Consider the following 17,169-nt stretch of genomic DNA (forward strand, 5'->3'; position numbering starts at 1 on the left):
TCTATCATATATATTCCGGTTTTTCGAAAAGTCTGCGTTCCTTGCCCTTCAACTCCGAATTTGTCCCTAAATGCTTTAACTTTTTTTATAAATTTAGTCCGAACCTATTGCTTGGAAGGATTCACAACGACAGGGATACCGCTAAGCGAAGCTTGTTGCGTTGGCCCTTCCCTCTACCCTCCGATCGCGCAATTCCGGTTCATATGGCAGAATTTGGAGTCCAAAGTTGAACGTGTGCACATAGCCGCGCACGGCCGGTCCCCTCACTGACTTCGCCGGGCTACGGCCTGCCACCAACCGCAACCATACCTGTCAGGAGGTTCATAAACGTCAAGCACCCGTCGCGCTTCGAACCCGGACTGTTATAACCGGGAATGCGTGCGTGCTCTCGCCACGCGGAGTCCAACACTCTACCGACTGAGCTACGGGACTTCGGGCGCCAATGCTTATTTTTAGGATCCGGACAAAACAAAACTCGCCGATCGTATTGCGGGATAACGTTCGTAACGGCCGAAAATCGTAACGAATACGGCTCTTATCGAATGAAGCTCGTATTTCGGCTACGAGTAAAAAATAAATTATCTCTGTTTTGTAGGAATAATTTCAGTTCAAGCCTACCGGTCATAAAGGCGGCCGGTCATCTTCATTCACTTCAGCCATGACTCCCGGAGAAAGGGAGAGTCTCAGCTGGTGACCGAAGGGGAACGGCAGGGGATCGTCCGATCGGGCAGCTGGGCGGAAGGGTGCTTCCGCTCGGTCCCCTGACCCACTGCGGCGGGCTGGCGGCGCGGCGGCGGCGGCGGCGGTGGTGGGAGCGGTGGCAGCCAGCGTCAGTCGGTGCAGCGCGTGCTGTGAGGTGGGTGGCTCCGACCAGTCAGAGCGCAGAGCCGGCACACACGTGGGAGACTGGTGTACAAAGGACGGACGAGACGTCGGACTGAGTCGCCGAGTGTGTGTTCTGAGGACAAGAGACCGTTGTAGAACAGGGAACCAGGTGAGGCGTGTGACCCGGTGAAGTAATATTCCTCGTGGGCTGCTACAGCATAAATTCAAAACGTCTGCGATAAGTTCCTGTGAGATCATTAACATTGTCGGTAGGCAATGGCATTATCGGGCATCCTGAAGATAAAGGAGGCATTTGCTCGTTGCGTTGTCATAGCTTTATCGTTCACAAAAAAAGGATATCAAGCATACCGCTGTACCTATTCATCGATTTACAACATCATATATTCACACATTATATTCAGATATATAATTTAACGATAGTAATGCGGGTATATTTACATAACAAATTCCCATAACTTTATCCGAGCTTGTCGTGGAGAAATAAGTACCTACTCTAAACAAGCATTAAAAACATACCTCAGTCATCAAGCCGTGCAAACGCTGGATGAAAGGATAATCTACATAGCACATGCTTTGATTGTTTTGAGCACAAGATAATGGGAAAGCACCCACACCTAACTTGTACCCCTTGTACCTATGTGCAAGACAAGGTCATATGTGCCTCTAAACGTGTGACGCTGCATGGTTGGGTTTGTGTCTAGTTTGCACGTTTACGTTAATCAGGTTATGTCACGGCACTGTTCTTGTTATCAGTCTCATCAACCTGCCAGCGGGCACTCGGACGGCGACGGTGCAAACAACAACGAACTTAGCCAAGCAGTAAACTAATAATTAGTTGCCAAATCTGCTCTTGTGATTGTCTGTACCATGTCCTGTTACATTATGTAGAACATGATAAAGTCACGTAAAGCAGCGTTGCGCAATCTCAGTGTAATACCGTCAATCAGCATATCGACAGTGCAGACAGCAAAACACAGTGCATTCTTCCAAAAGCATACGAACTCTAAAAGCAAAAGCATCCACCGAGAGACTGCAACGCTGAAAAATGGGTAGCACTAAATCTGAGCGCAGCATAGGCCACTAACACCTGGGACGTTTGAAGATAGAGAGATCCGACTTCCCTTTGCTTAGGTAGGTGCTGTCATCAAAGAACGCAAACATGTATAGAATATTCATTGTGCAGCAAATATGGATCGAAGCTTTTTATCAATTCAGCTTGAACGTTTGAATGGACGAATTGACAGAGCCACTACGCTAAGCAGAGCTTGTTGCGTACACCCCGACCCCTACCGTCCGATAGCGCAATTCCGGGCAACGGGAGAATTTACTGATGGCAAAGTTTAACGTGCCATTCAAAACCGTTGACACGGTCTGTCCCACTCAACTGACTTCAACTGGCTGCGGCTGCTCCCACCAACCAACCGTCAGGAGTCTCAAATATCGAGCACCGGATCGACTCGAACCCGGGCTCTCACCAACGGGAGTCCAGCGCTCAACTGAGCTACGGGACAGGCTAGCTGAGTTGAGTGTCAAAATTGTGCGAATATGGCAAAATAACGTCAATCACTAGTTATTACACATGTGGGAAAACTTATAAAAGATAGGCAACTAAACGTACCAAAAAGCTAATTACAAGCGAAAAATCGCAATACAATAAGTCGGTAAATAACACACATTTTACGGTGTAGTTTTTGTTCGCATGCAAGAGGAAAAACCGCAAGGAAACGAACTACCTAGACACCGCCGAACCTTTTGGTCAAAGAAATTTCATGAGTGAAATAAATATAATATTTTGTCATTTTGTATTCATGGCGAAGTGAAACTTGATGAAAATAAAAACACTTTCACCTGTGTCGATAGCTAAAACTTATTGACTAAGATAAATCGCATTGGTCATATTTACTGACTGGTTGCTGATAAGATAGGGCCATTGTTCATTGACAGGCATCTATGTATTTGTGAAGTGACACCAGACAGCCATCTTTGTTATCATCCAAACAGATGCCTATGTGACTATGCATTCAGCTTTCTCCGGGCGATTTTCTAAATTACTAAACGGCACTCGCATTACTCGCATTCCTAATGCGAAATGCGTCGATTTTATTCATTTTTCTGGGGAACGTTTTCTAATCAGCAATCGAATCCGTGCGAGTCTCTTCATCCAACTGATCAGAAATGACTGAAAATATAGGCCCACTTGAACTCCTAAGCATCCTACGATTTGGTGTTTATTTTATTTACAGTAAGATAATTATTCACAGAAGGTAGATACACAGTTTTACGTTCATAGCTCATTTAGGCACATCTTTTAATTTAGGTGAGTCAGTCAATGCTATTTTCTTGCCTATTGGCTATGCCATGCCATACCATGCCCATTATAAGTCCATTTCCAATTGATGTCGCCTTTGTCCAAAATTGTGCAGCTTTCACAGAAGCTGTGCAGCTCCCCCACGTCTCTCCTTTCCCTCCGTTAGCTCGTTATCCGCTGATTTTGGTCGATCGACCGGCGTGGCCTGGCTCTACTGTGTCGTGGACTGGCCCACGGCCGAGCCGGTCAGCCGTGCCAAAAGTAATAGCATTGCTCAGCACCGTTGTCGCTTTTCATCCGTCGCCGTGTTATTCCCAAATTGACCGGACACACATTCCATGCGGGAGGCCACTGACTTCACGATTCTGATCGGTGCGACCGTCGATTGTGCCCCCGGGCTCCAGACCCTCCCACCTCCGTCTCGAGCGGTTCAAAGTAGACCGCGCGGCACAGGCGGGAGAGTCTGTCCGGCCGTGTCCCTGAACAGGGCGAGTAGGAGTCGGGGGCGTGTTAATTGCCCGCGAGAGGCCCCCAGGTGTGGTGGTGTTTACTGGACCCGTTAGCGCCGGACACGGAGAGTGAGAGTGAAAGGCGATCCATTTGTTACCAGCCCGTAATGGGTATGTTGACGGGGCAGAGCAGGGAAGGGGACACCGCACCGGACTGAGGGCGGGAGAGGTGGGGCAGCGGGGACTGGGGCAGGCGGCCGGGCTGATTTTGTCGCTGATGGCTCCATCTTCTCCTGCGGTCAGGTAAACACTGGCTCCGATTCGGTGAAGAGGGTCATCAGATATGATGGATAGGCCAGTGCCTGTCATCCAGTGTCACAAACACACTACCCTGGGGTTCGAGACTCACCGAGCATTCCTTTCATCGCGATCAACGCTTTGGGACGCTTCACACTGGGTTTCCTGTGGCCAGGAAAGTGCAAGCTGTGCAGGTATTTCCAGCACGTTGCCGCTGAGTGAGTTTGTCGGGTGTTACACGCCGCATCACGCGGAACTCTCACGTCGTAATGTCCTGTGCCGCTCATCCGCCGGCTTTCCCTTCCCTATCATACAGTTTATGAGTCGGAACTACATAGTCGCTGCTCTTCCAGCTTCGGCTTAGAATCATGATGGAAGATATTGTCGCATGTGCCTTTATCTTCCCCTGTCACCCTATCTACATCCACCGTCATATTTCTACGTCAATCATACACCCCATCGAGAAAAACACCTGATATGATCACTGAATTTTAATCTTATCGGCATAATCAAATGCCTCATTAACGCCCCTGTCAGCTTTTCCTTCTGGTTTGAGATGATAATTCGCTCTGGTACATACGTTCCTCAAATGCAGGTAGTGTAAGTGTAGGTACCGTAAACCGGGGTGAGTTGATATGGATTTTGAGGTTATTCTAGATTTCGTTAAAAGCCACATTCATTTACGGAATTCTTTTTGTGCCAGTTTCATGGCACATGCCTTGGGGAGGCAATCAGCAAAAATGAATAAAAAATGTATATATTAAGCCCCTTTTTTAAAACGCCAAAGTTCATATCAACTCACCACCCCACAGGGGGTGAGTTGATATGATTTTGGATTTTTCAAAATTTCTCGGCTAAAGAAGCTCAGAGGTGAGTTGATAAAATGCCAGTGTTTAAAAAAAGGATGAGAGAACACATCCTGAAAGAAACCATTAGAAAAATGATAGTAGTTTGGCAGCAGACCTCACATTCATGAAAACGCAATCATGTCCAACACAGCGCTATCAAAATGGCTTGATTTTAGCAGCATCATTTTTTCGCTTTATGATACTTAGTTTTACTTAGAACATTCTGAACTTGGCTAGTCACGTGTCCTCAAGCCAACGGTATCAAAACTGGCAATATATTTTGGAATTACAAGTGTATTTTCTTGTAATTAAAACACATTGTCAGTTGCGGGTCAAGGTTGATATGCCTCTGACAGAAATAATGGATTGAAATGAAAGAATACATATACTTCTGAGCTTTTGTTGACTGGTAGTCAACAAAATATTAATGAAGTGAAGTGAAGCGAATCTAATTCGGACTGTATTCTAAGCGACATAAAACAGAATTCGGCATCAAAAGCCAAAATTAACCCTCGCACTTATAGGCGGGCGAACGGACCACCTCGGCTTTTCGCACATAACTCGCGCAAAAAGCGGCCGATCACGACGAAACTTTCAGTACCTCTCGAGTTTATCAATTTTACACATGTTCTAAAGATTTCATGACTCTGACTCAAATGGTTTTTGACTTGTGACCTTATTCTCGAGACCATGCTTGGCCGGAATCGCGATTTGGCGTAGTCGGCTCACATTATCCGCGCATTTCCAGTCTTTTTGTGATTGTAACGTCCAAACATGTAAATGATGTTGGTCCCACGCAGTATTTTGGGTGTCAACTGTCAACTGTCAAGGTCACCTGAAGGTCAGGTCAGGTCATTGACCTTGGTGACCTCGGTTCACTTTTTGGAGTTTTACATGTTTCTAGGGTAGTTTTTTTCGGGCCGATTTCGAATTTAACATGCATTTGATCATTTATGAAGTAGTTTTAGTGCCTTCGTAACATGTTACGACACCGTCAGTGGTAGCTGACACTTGACACTCCCTATGGATAGCCGGCAGGACACCTACTGGTTGACCTGACCTGACCTGACCTGGCCTAAATGTACGAAGACATCTGTGAGCAAAACTAACATGACATTCGCGATCAGCAACAGCCAAAAAATAATAAACTCGCTTTACGAACTTCAAATAACCCCCTATTTTCCCGACTTCTGGGTAATTGACCTGGCCTGGAAGGTTAACCAATGACCAAGTTGGTTATCATTGGCTTCCTCGCGTCTCGGGCAACACGCTCATTTTTTTCCGCGAAGCTCTAGCTCCACCAGGGGCCAAACGACGATGGGATTCCAACGGACCCCCCCCCCCCCCATACGTTAAACGCTGGCAAAACACGAATACGGGCGAGGGCTAAACACGGAACACCAGTCAATTTCTTTATATTGTTTGTTCCATTTCATTTTGCCTCTCATTCTCGGTTGGCAACTGCCAAGCAGGAAAACTAATCAGTTTCACGAGATCAGAATTCCCGCGCTGTTAGCCATACAGAAATGACAGTTCTGTCATTTTCGAAACTACGAATAAATATAACAGTTTTTTTTAATCTGTATGTAATATAGGTGTTCTATAGTGTTCCTTTGTAGCTTGTAGGGAGCCATCTTGAGACTTGACAGGGAGCTGTGCTGTGCCTTTTGCATGTTAGGCATGTCCACAGAAAAAAAACTTTGGGGTTACTGATGTTAGTTGTCGGACCTTCGTCCCCGTCTTGAGTTGAGATTCAGTTTCATAACGTTTCGGCCAGTTACTCTCCGGCCGTCGTCACTCGTCAGGTGTTCTTTGACCCTCAAGGACCTGGATGTTGGTGGCGTTGCGCCGTACGCGTCAAACAGTTCGAAAGCTCCTGTAGTCAGCGGGAATTGAACTCGGGTTTCCCCGGTGATGGTCCACGGTTGTAACCACTCCACTATCGAGGCAGGCTTGACTACGACCGGAGAAGCTACTGGCTGAAACGTTGTGAAACTAACATCTCAACTCAAGACGGGGACGAAAGTCCGACAACTAACATCAGTGATACTAACAGGCCTCGTCTCAAGCATTCAGAAAAAACTAAAGCTTTTGGGGTTGATGGAATGATGTGGGGAAAGAAAAGGAGAAGAGTTGGTCTAATTGACTTTGTCTTACCTGCAGACCCATATTTCATGCTAATTTGCATGCCTACCAGCCTGGTATCAGCTTTTATCATGCATATCAACTCACCACCTGATGGCATATCAACTCACCACTTGTCACTTTTCTTAAAATTATAAAAAAGCGTTGTTATAGGTGAAACCCAAAACTACCTGGGATCAACAGTAAATTGATGGTAGTTTCTTTCCCAGTGCATGTTGTTTCATGAATATCCACCGTCTTTGCTGTAGGGTGGGGGCTTTTCCTTAGTTCCAAAATCAGCAGAAAAAAAGGACTTTGAAAAAAGTAATGTGTTAAGAAGGCACTGCACCACATGCATGCCTTTCTCAGCTATATGCATCACTTATTGGTTGCTTCACTTCACAGAAAAATAAAACTAAAAATTGGTTTACAAATGGATGAGCAGCACACATTTTAACATTTTTCGAGCAATTTATATCAACTCACCACCCCATATCAACTCACCCCGGTTTACGGTAGTGTATGCAGCGTGGAACTGGAGAACGTTGACAGTCAGTGTTCCCAGTCGCGCCATGAATAATTATTTAATCCTGTATGATTTATTGAATTATTTAGCTCATGTCCGAGCTCCTGTATTACCGCAGTGGTTTCAGCTATACAAACTGTCATGATAAGATCGGCAACGTAAAGATCGAATCATCGAAAGAGCGCGTAAAGATCGAATCATGGGGAAAAAAATGAAAGTGATGAAGGAAGAGAGGAAGAGAGAGAGAGAGAGAGAGAGAGAGAGAGAGAGGGAGAGAGAGAGAGAGAGAGAGAGAGAGAGAGAGAGAGAGAGAGAGAGAGAGAGAGAGAGAGAGAGAGAGAGAGAGAGAGAGAGAGAGAGAGAGAGAGAGAGAGAGAGAGAGAGAGAGAGAGAGAGAGAGAGAGAGAGAGAGAGAGAGAGAGAGAGAGAGAGAGAGAGAGAGAGAGAGAGACAGAGATCAGTCACTGCGCTGGGCTCTTTAGCGAGGTTCGACCCTTCAGTCCTCACCCCGCAAGTTCAATATATCCCTTTTCAGATATCGGTACATTTTGGTAGACTGCGCTAAAGTGGATATCGCACTTGGCAAATGGCTTACCTCGCGGGTTCCTACCTTCTTTATTGCTGTACAGAAGTGTCAATGTGCGATTATTAGCTATGTGAGCTGACATTAGTTTCGTGGACGGTCAAGGTCGGATCAAGTTCGACGGTCGTCTGAAAACCTCCCCTGTCTCTATGGCTCTGCGGACTGCATTGTGGAATGACGTCATCGTCAATCGATCGCACAATCCATGAGGGCGGAAATCGGGTACCCTTTCCGGGTAACCTTGCTCCGACTGTGAGGGCAACGGATGACGGTTGACAGGTGAGGGGTAGCGGTTGACAGGTGACGGATGACAGATGGCTAGCGTTCAGTGGCGGATGTCATGATTGCCAACTCGGTGATGGTAATAACAACGTGCATATTCCAAACAGGGGAAGGAGATGGGGAAACATTTGGATGGCAGGTAATGTTCAAGATTTCTGGATTTTGTCAGGACCTGTTGAATGGTTGAGTTAAGAGTTCGAGTGCTGCATAGCAAGATCGCTTTGTGAGAGCAAAGAATAGCTCTGTAGGGCGCCTAAAATATACTTTTATCCGGGTCGGGCAAGCCACGCTGTGATAGCTGACATAAGTAGAAAGAGCACTTTGCAGCCTGCGCCCATTTCGACATGGGAGTGGCACAAACAGGCAGGGGAGCACATTGTCAAGCTGACTATTTAATAGCTTGTTTATGTAAATGTCGTATTCAACAATGTGCTGCAACACAATTTTCCAACGTCACACAGAGCATTGCGTTGTAAAGTGCAATGCCGCAATTAGGGTCGTTTTCTGTTAGTCCTCAAAATAAGCAAAGTGGCTATCAAGCCTCACTTTCTACAAGGTCGTTCTCAACGACGGCTTTTGACATACCCTGAACTGCTAGGGATGTCTCGAAAATGACCCAGCTCTTTCCCAACGGATACCAAATGACCGAGGCAAACAGGTAATTTGGTAAAGCTTTATTAAGACACACAACATTTTGCAGTCTTGCGATTATAGTGCCTAGCCTACCTATATAAATTGTACTTTTCATTACTGGCCTTGTATGAACTATGTAGGTACGTCATAGTGTTTTGCCGTTTTTTAGCCTCTATCGCATCCTTCTACTCTCTTAGGACACAAGCCAAACACTTTCACCACCATGCCTTCCAACTCCAAGTATTCCAAATAGCTTGATCGGGGAGATGTCATCGACTTTAGGGTTTATCACCTCACGTAAGCAAGCTGCCGAGCTGTCTGGCATTGGCGCCAGTGAAGCGTCTGCGTGACTTATTCTCTATGTTTCTTCAAGATAGTATATGAAAAGCTTTCATTGATAGTCGACCGGGTCAACATTTATCATCAGACCCAGAATGGTTGTTCCTGGTTATACAAAAAAAAAAAACTGTTTGAGCTTGTCACTCACGTAAACTTTGAACGATTTCCCACGCGCCAGAACGGAGGTGGGAGGTGGGGCTCCACCAACCAGTCTTCTCTGTTTGCTCCGCAGTGACCATTGTTGCCCATTGTCACACGGACAATTCACTGGCGCACATTCACACAAACGACAATAGTAACGGTAGTTCTCGCTTGGAATCCACCAAATCCCCTGTGGACCCACTCCCACCCCACACTTCTCTTTGCCCTATCTCTCCATTCTGCACGACGCCTGTCCGTCCTCAGCTGTTCCCGGTCGACCCAGCTCAGTCCAAAGCAGACCCTCCAGCGTCGACTGTTTGGCCCCAGGACCCACTGGCAGGTGGGCGTCTCCGGAGTGCGCATCAATTGTCTCACCGCTGCCGCCCGGAGAAAGTTTCCACGGCCGCTCGCCGCCGCGGGTGACCCAAGCGTCGCGTGTGTCGCGTGCGGCGTTACGGACGTCGGAAAGCGGGCCGCTGGGGGGCGCGGGTCAACACAGGTGATTGTGCGAGAGGGTCGGCGAGGCGTCGGCGCTGGTTGTAGCCTCTTCACTGCTGCCGCCGCCCGCCAACTTTCTGCCCCGCTGACGCCGCTCTGAGGCTCCGTCATCAGCCCTCGCCGTCAATGGAACGCCCGCCCACCGCCGGCCGCCGTGCGCGTCCGAAATCGTTTTGTTTTGGTGCTCGCTCTACAGAGAAGCGCCGGGAATACTCGATTTACCACGCTCCATCATCGGCAGAGCCCATCGACGGCTGTTGTTGGCGGGACGGGGTTTTAATTAGGATGAACTCTTAATTAGCGTGACGGCCCGGCGTAGCGCCTCCATCACTCTGCTTTTGTGGGTGATTGGAACTCTCCTGTGCTCTATTCCTGTGCGAATATGATTCATAAATTGCCGTCTACCCATTCTTCCCTTCCTTTCAGGTGTTCTTCTCACTACATACATTCATAATCTCCGGCCCTCTGGGTGTGTAGTCGCTCCTTCCACCGCTCGCCCCCGGGGCCACGTCAATCTCCGCCGCCCATCGGTTTCTCCCACCACCCCTGTACCGTAAACACCCCCGGTCTCCGGTAAACACGCATTCATGGCGGTGGCAATTCATTTCCGTCCAGCCTCGCCCCAGCCTCGCCCGTCCTCTCACCTGTCTAAGCGGTCCAGCGGTCCATCAACTCTCTTCCAGTCGCTGCTTCGGTCTACCGCTGCTTCTTCCTAGCCTCCGCAGTCCCCCCCTCTCTCTCTCTCTCTCTCTCTCTCTCTCTCTCTCTCTCTCTCTCTCTCTCGTCCCTCTCTCGCCTCCGGTGCCTCCCTCTCACTTCATTCCAACCTTCCTACCGGCCTCCCGTGGATATAATGAGACCCGCGAGCTGAGGATGAGATGGGCGGTGGATAACAGTGAGAGTTATGCCGGAGGGTATAGTAGACGATCAGTGTGGATTGGCTGCTGTAGCTGAACGAAAGGCCATAAGAACCAGTATAACGCCTTTTGGGGCGACTAGCGGAGCGAGCGAGAGGGTGAGCCTTGCACGTGCGAAATTTCGACGAGGTACCTCCAGCTGACTTGTGCACGGCACCCTACTAACCGGTCTCTAGCGATGTGCCAAATTTGAGCACAATCGGCCCAGCCGTTCTCGAGATCTGGAAGCGGCACCCTGCACGTGCGCACGTGCAAAATGGGTCCCAACTGACTTTTGCACGGCACCCTACTAACCGGTCCCTAACCATGTGCCAAATTTGAGCGCCATCGGTCCAGCCGTTCTCGAGATCTGGAATCGACCCCTGCACGTGCGCACGTGCAGCAGCACCCCAATTCTGGCACATGGATATGCATTGCCTAGTGGGTGCCTACCTAGGTACATGCCAACTTTCAGCGCAATCGGCCAAGTAGTTACCGAGATATTGCAACAATTACAAAAGTGACACCTCTTCGTTTTGCACGTGGCACGTGCATAAGGGGTCACCCACATGCATCGGCAATAGTCCAATACTTGGTAGAAGGAATGAAGCTACCCTACAAAAATTACCGCGTGTTATGGCCCTTTCACACGTAGCAACTTTTCAGTCGCCGGCGACAGCAGCAGTCGCCGGCGACCGCCAGCGACCGCCAGCCAACGATCGTGTGTGACGTAGGTATGACGTAAGCAAGTCGGTGGCGATCGCCGGGCCACGGCCGGGCAATCGCCAGCAACTGGTGACGTCAGATCCGCGTCACAGGCCAGTCGCCGGCGACTCTTCTCGAGCAGCGGACGCCGCCATGACAGTTTTGTCCTTGGTGAGTGGTTTAGGTGATTTGTGATGCATTTTTTTCCTAAATTGGTTGGTGTGGCTACCTTAAATTTGTTGCACAGTAGCATAGGGATTATTATCTTGTAGTTTGCCTGTCGTGAAGCTGTTGTGACTTGAATTTAAGCTTGATTCGACAATATTGGAGGGTTTATGTCATTTGTGGCGCACTTGCCCATGATCACCCATGATTTTTATTTGTGAGAAATATGTATTTTTTCATCAAATTGAATATTTTAATGACATTGAAATTGACACTAGTTTCATAAGGTAATGAAAACTTGCTTGTTGTGTCACAAGAACATTGTTTACATTCAGTATCAGTGCCCTTGAGGACAAAGTGCCTACCCATCAGTCAGCTATTTGCCTACCTATTCGTGCGACACAAGGAAATATTTGATAGCAACAAAATATTATATTGCTGCTCATTAATTAGCATGATCAAAATCAAACAGGTAGCTTTGCAATTTTGTTATTGTTTCTGCTGGAGTTTTCCTTGGTACCATGGATAAACAACCCAGGCCAAACTTAATCCGCACTGGGTTCGCATGTGTGTGCGTGCTCACATGGCAAATGATAATCCATGGCTTATAAGTACATAAATAATTGCAGTATGCCCAGTAGGTGGTATGTCATGTATTTTGGCAAGGTATTAGGTGGTATGTATTTTGGCCCTGGAGCTGTTTTCTATTCATTGCAGCAATGCTGCCGGCATGGCTTATGTGTACCATGCGCACACAAGCTCCACCAATGTAAAAATGTCATTTTCACACAAAACTCATAATTGGAGGAAGGTAGAGCAGACCAAGAATAAGCGGGCATTTGCTGCAGTGTGGAAAAAGTCACTAGAGACTTGATACTTTTTTTTACATGCAGCAGCCTGGAGATGTCCACAGAGGCATGCCTGAGGATGTCCACAGAGGTGGATCCAGGCAATAGTTTTTACAATCTTCTCCCCTTGTGCCCGCTGTGTGTTGTGCTGACTGCTTGTCCCCCTTCTGGTGGTGCCTAGACTTGCCTCTGCATATCTCCCCAGGCTGCTGCATAATGTCTAAAAAAAACCGTCAAGCCTCTAGTGACTTTAATCACTCCAGTCTCTACAGCATATGCCCACTCATGCTACAGCTGCCTTAACAATACCAAAATTAGTAACAATGGTCTCATAACCATATTCAGTAGGAAATGAATTACCTAGAAAATTATATTAAAAAATACACTTGCTTTCAAAAAGAATGAGCACTGCCTTAAAATGCTAGGTGTGAAATAATGCTAGGTTTCTGAACCACAAATTCCAATTCTGTGTCACTGAATACTGATTGTCAATTGTGCAAGACAAAAAGCGTCATCAAAGATAATGATGTAAGATAGTTCTCATTTTAGCCTGAAGTGTAAAAACCAAACCTAACCTGATTTGGGTATTTGGGTAAACCAAGCCTAACCTGATTTGGGTATTTGGGTAGTTTTTATGATGCTAAGCAATAGCCTATTCCAGGCTTCCTAATTTGCAGAGCTTTTGGTTAAAAAATGATTTTTAAAAATGTATTTGAAGTATGTTCTGACATGTCCGCCCTCTGTGCCTGGCAGACAAGTCACAGCGTTACCTGATGAGTCAAGAGGTTCTGTACCTGATGTACCTGATCAAGAGTACCTGATGATTCTGCAACACCACCTGATGGCCAACTCGACGGCATTGCTGACCCGAAAAGGAGTCTAGCAGCTGAATGTTCAACTTCTGCCACTGCACTGTTGACTCTGCCTAGAGACAGCATCTGTACCACGGCCCACAGACGATCTTCCGTGGGACGGTGTGCTGCGCACCAGTCACCACACTGACGGCGTTCACCTGTGTGCTGCACAACTTTCTGTGAGGTCAGGAGATCGACACTGACGGCCCCGGACGATGTGCTCTGATTGCGCCGAGTGTGACTGTGCTCCCTCGTATCCGGGCCTTGATGCCAATACCGCACGCGAGGCGGCGCGCGTCCGCCAAGCCCTCACATACTGCGTTCAAGGTGCAGGTGGTGTTCGGTGACAGTGTGCAGCTTCTGCCGGCCCCGTGGACGGCACCGCGTGTGACCATGGCATGTGCATTCGATTTTCTGACATAAGTGCAGTGAATTCATTTGTCATTTTGCTTCTGAATGCTGTCGCCGCTCGGTAGGGTCGATTCTGCCAGAGTAAAGAGGTCGCCACGATCGGCGCCGGTGGGCAAGGAGCAAGGCACTCAGCAATCAGCTGCCGGGAGGTGGCGGCGGCGGCGGCTGACGACTCGGGCCTCGAAAATCCTGTCGTGTGCGTTGCTGGCTATTATGCGTTGTTGGTGTGCGCTGTTTTGCAAGGCCTTTGGAGCGGCATGTCGAGTTTTGAGTTTTGGACGAAGGAGCCTTGGTGTTTTGTTGGTCTATTTTCGATAAAAACGGTCATGAAGAGTGAGCTGTGTCCAGGCTGATTTTAAGATTTCTGTCACAGTATTGTCACCTTTGACCTAGGCTTGTCTCTTCTTGGGTATCGGCATATTGTGCCACCGTCCTTGCCCCGTGTCCGCGCGTGCTGCATTTTTATGTGGTAGCGCGTATGGTGTCATATACTGTCACCTCGCCATGTTTAGTGATATCCACTGTGTGGAAAAATGCATTTTGTTATAAGGGGGGGGGGGGGGGTACACTTGTGTTCCCCAATCCAGCGCTTTAGATAATACAGCATCTGTTTTTGACATAATGAAAGCCTGTGTTTTATGTGGGTGGTAGGCTTCGCCGTTCCTCAGGTCCGTTTCTGGCATTTGAATTTCTGCTACATTTCTAGAATGCCTTTTTTCTGTTTTTCACATACAAAGCACGGTTAAAATGTGTGACCACAAATCACTGTGATTGTCCCATGCTTACCACCAACCATTCCTTCAATGCTAATGTCGTTACAGCGAAGTTATTCATTTATTGAGAACAGGGTTGTAGTTGAATAAACAAGACAGGTGAGCAAAATCTGCAGCACTCGTAGTCTTGGCTGATGCGTTAGGAAAAATGGAGGAACTGCAAGTACACATCACTTTTCAGTTTTATGCTTGAGTGCATTGAATTCCAATGTAGAAGAATCGCAGTTTGATTGTATTTTCATTGATATTATGTATTGTTTCAATAATAGATCTAATAAATATTATTCCAATATTACCTAGACGGTAGTTATCATCCTGCAAAACATGTCCAAATATTTAGTACCTTGAATAATGCAGTAAAATAAGCTGCGCCGCTGCATGTATCAGCAGCGCAATATCTGGTGCCAACTCAAGGTCAAGCGGGTCACGTGACAGTTGAGCGGCGGCTGGCTAGAACAGTCGCCGGCGACTTCAAAATGTTGGAAAAATTGAACTTTCTCGGCAACGCCGACAACTCTTCAATGATTGGCTGACACGACTGCTACGTCACACCCCGGCGACTGGTCAGCTGATATCGACAACTGCGGAGTTGCCGGCGACTGACCCCGGTCGCTGGCGATCGCCGGCGACTGACCCCGGTCGCTGGCGATCGCCGGCGACAGTTGCCGTCGCCGGCGACCGGAAAAGTTGCTACGTGTGAAAGGGCCATAAATCGGTCAAGTGGTTGCTGAGATATAAGCCTCGCAAAAGCGTGACCACGGCCGGCCGCTCATACTCAGAAATTTCCGTTAATCTAAGGAAAGACTACGCTCGCTTCGCTCGCTCCGTAAACACAACACAACACTCGGTAGTTCCATGCTTCACACCAAAGGCGACAGTTAAGTGTGCATCATGTGGAACAGCATTAAAGCGTTTTTGCAAGAAACCGGTTATGTGTGCAAGCATCCAAATTACGGGTATCAATCCTTAGGAGACGAAGTAACTCATAAGTTATGGAAAGTGCACGACTTCATCGCAATGCACTGTAAAACGTGCCGTGATTCCCAGCTATATATGCGAGCTATACCGGTGAGATGAGGTAACGTGCCGCTCCCAAAATCACTGTCCCGTGACGGGTTACCAATACCGTACCGGTGAGCTGGGCCTCTGTTAGTCGGCAGTGGCACCATAAGTTCGTGAGTGATTGTAAATGGGCGCCGAATCGATCTTCTATGATCGCACCGCACTACCGACCACACTGAAAACAATTTAACCCAAAGCTGGCGAGTAAACCGGTGTTTTGCGGGTACCCCTATCCGCAACCATTTTTAACCACCCTCCCAGGAGTACAGTAATTTCCCATTGCAGTGTAGTCGTCCCTGCTCACAGCGGACTTGTTCGCTGACAGCGGTTATATCCGCTCAGAGCAAGTACGACTACACCGCAATGGGGCCTAGCACTACTCCTGGGAGGGTGGTTAAAAATGGTTGCGGATAGGGGTACCCGTGAAACACCGGTTTACTCGCCAGCCTTGGGTTAAATTGTTTTCAGTGCACGATCAATGGCTCTGTATAGGTGAGATATGGCTGGCTCGCTGAAAGGTCTGTGGTCAATGGTCATGTTCTATACATGCTACACGATTGTAGACCGTCGGTTGAGTAAGTAGCATTCGACGGTGAAGGGTCCAAGAGGCGATCCATGCTGAAATCTAGAGTGAGTGGTCTGGGTCCAAAGATGTGTATTTACATCCACAATTTATATGTTGTGACGCCATGTGTATTGTGTAGTCATAATTCAGGAAACATTAGGTATTGCAGGCTAGGCATATATGCATAAAGCAGATAAATATAATAAAGCATTTAAATGGATATAAAAAGTTTGGTACCCGAGATGACATTTCAACAATGAGAATTAGATTGTTCTTTGACTCCTGCACTTGATATACTCTGCACTTGATATACCAATATACTCATGGTGTGCATATTGGCTATGATGTAACTTGTAAGTGCCATTAGTCCCTCCGCAAGAGTGACAGTGGATGGTAATCCATACCCACGCGCTGCCCAGTGCCCACGCAAACCATCGCACAAACAAAGTCAGAGGTCAATGAAATGTGGAAATTTATCCTGCGGGGAGCGGTGAGCGGGGAGTGACCCGCCGGGCGGCAGGTCGGTGGGGTTTCACTCAGACGGCCGAAATGTCCAGACTTCGCCGGCACGAGGAGTGCGGAGAACCTTGAGTGACGAAATTCCGCGCCGGTGACCGGCGGACGGATGTGCCGGAGCGTGAAATTGTCCGTGTTCTTGACAGAACGATGTTGTTTTGTTTCGATGCCAAACATCCTGTCGCTTTTAATTTCAGGAGTCGTACGACTCATTTTGCGCAAATCATACATTTTGGTCCGTCATGACGTTTATTACGACCATTGTCTCTTACCAAGCAGAACACTTCACAATTTAGCAATTTACCTCTTAGATCGATGTCAAAAGTACCTCATATTTTGTGTTTGCAAATGTTGTCGAATAAATTCATGATTGATTTGTTAAAAACCAAGAAGAAGTTATTCTACTTATTGATGCCACAACTAAACTTACTTTATTTGAAGCGTCTAACCCATGAAGAAATACTGTTAAGTATTTCTTCATGGGTTAGACGCTTAAAAAA

General features: G+C 47.5%; 1 protein-coding gene across 1 annotated transcript in view; it reads left to right on the top strand.

Moving 5' to 3' along the window:
• Positions 1 to 809: 809 nt before the first annotated feature.
• The window catches only part of LOC122390689, a 60,677-nt gene continuing 44,317 nt past the window's right edge, over positions 810 to 17,169 (top strand). Inside the window, exon 1 of the mRNA XM_043383863.1 lies at positions 810 to 994. The gene's annotated coding sequence lies outside the window, so the exon portion shown is untranslated. The remainder of the gene's footprint in view (positions 995 to 17,169) is intronic.

The sequence above is a fragment of the Amphibalanus amphitrite genome, unplaced genomic scaffold (genome assembly GCF_019059575.1).
Source record: "Amphibalanus amphitrite isolate SeventyFive unplaced genomic scaffold, NRLGWU_Aamphi_draft 000405F_arrow, whole genome shotgun sequence".
Classification (NCBI taxonomy): Eukaryota; Metazoa; Arthropoda; class Thecostraca; order Balanomorpha; family Balanidae; genus Amphibalanus; species Amphibalanus amphitrite.